Source organism: Microcebus murinus, chromosome 16, assembly GCF_040939455.1.
Source record: "Microcebus murinus isolate Inina chromosome 16, M.murinus_Inina_mat1.0, whole genome shotgun sequence".
NCBI lineage: Eukaryota > Metazoa > Chordata > Mammalia > Primates > Cheirogaleidae > Microcebus > Microcebus murinus.
The window spans coordinates 37,160,692-37,162,447 of record NC_134119.1 but is presented as its reverse complement, the minus strand read 5'-3'; the positions used below and the strand labels follow the sequence as shown (position 1 = coordinate 37,162,447).

Sequence of the window (1,756 nt, the reverse complement as noted above, 5' to 3'; positions counted from 1 at the left end):
GGGCACAAGAGATTTCTGGTGCTGCAAGAGGTTTCTGCAGCATCTTATCTGGCTGGAGAGGTTTCTAAATAGGGACTGAGGAGGAGGGTTGATGCAGAATGAACCATATAGTTGAGACAGGGCAAGAGGACCGCAAGGCTTGGTCCATCTGCAGATCAGAGTCTCCCAGTGGACTCCAAGCCGGTGAGAGACCAGGGCCAGAACAGGAGCTGTGCTGCCACCTGGTGTCAGATCTCAGAGCTGCTGTTGGGTCAGATGCCTTGCCTCTTGGGGTGGGGCTTTCCGTTCAATCCTGCTGGGCTCACACATCCTGTCCACATCCTGACAGAGTGGATGATGGAGAGAGCCCAGTGAACGAATTTGGCAGAGAAGATGGTAAGATCTGGCCTTAGAGTCCCTTTCACTGTTCATGTCCTAGTTGGCCAGGTTCACCATAGTTCTGGGAATCAGGGACAATTCCAGAGAAAGGGCTGTTGATGAGAACTGGGCACCACCCCTCCCCCAAAGAGAGACCACAATAGGCTTCACAGGCTTCAGGGTCAATGTTGATGATTTCTCTCTCAGACCCGCTACTCCAGAAACCTCGAATGTGGAGTTTACAGGTGCACCTGGAGCCAGGTGGAGGGGCCATAGAACATTCCAGGGATCAACGGGAAATATGGTTCTGTCTAGATCAGGTGTTCTCGGGAGGCACTTCACAGATGGGCAACATGCAAACTGGTCCACCCTCCACCAGAAATGTACCCCGTTCCTCCCAGGTACCACCTGTCTCCAGGGAGTATGCATCTGCAGGTTATATGGTGTAACCATGGAGGTGCCACCAACCCTGAGACCAGACAGCCTGAGAGCCACAGGGTGGTCAGCTGACATCCTGAGATCAGGAACACAGAATGGAGCCCTGTTTATGCAACAAGGTATTAAAAAAACCCCACCCCATTTAGAACCTTTTCTGTGCATCTCCTAAGAAGTTGTCTGTCTTGGAAAAATTGGAAAGTGGAAGAAAGACCAAGGTCTACAGAAAAGTGGGAAACATTTGGCAAATGTTTTTTATTTTTATTTTTTAAATGTGGGAACCACCAAAGTTTTAGTGTTTAATGATTAATAGCACAATTGACTAAAGTCCAAGATGTGAAGATACCATGTTCAAGACACTAGAGGTTAAATCACTTTATAAACTAACTATATAGGATGTCATAAGAATGAACATTTTCTAATATAAAACCTGTCTACACATAGTAGTCAGCTGCAAGCAGCCATTCAGTCTTCTCTTGGCTTGGAAAACTGGTGTTCCAGATTTCAGTGTAAATTATTAGCAGCCTTCAGCTCTTTTGTGTGGCCAGGATCTTGTTTTCACCTTCTAGTTCTTCCACCCCAGCCTGTGTCATGAGGTCTTCCATGTTTTTCTCCAGATCATCAATGGGACTACTCGTAACATCAATTCTTCCAATGACGTGGTCAGACACGGTCTGAAATGAGCCTCGCCTCTCCTGCAGGAGTGTCTGTAGCACCGAGGTGACACCCTGCATGGTCTTGGGGTCAGTCTCGGCCATCTCCCCGGTTCCCCAGGGCAAATGTCTTTTCGAATCTTAACTTTGGCTTCAGCCAGAGTAAATGAACTAGCAAATGAATTTGCTTCATTTACTATTATAGTTCATTCATTTACAAAAATGTAAACTTTTTAGTCATAGAAAACGATTTTCTCCTCATCTCCACCAGAATGATGTTGACAAGTATTGAAGGGAACACGGGCATGTTC

General features: G+C 46.6%; 1 pseudogene; it reads right to left on the bottom strand.

Moving 5' to 3' along the window:
- Window positions 1-1,319: 1,319 nt before the first annotated feature.
- LOC105865800 (heat shock factor-binding protein 1 pseudogene) lies at window positions 1,320-1,550 on the bottom strand (annotated as a pseudogene).
- Between the last annotated feature and the right edge of the window lie 206 nt (window positions 1,551-1,756).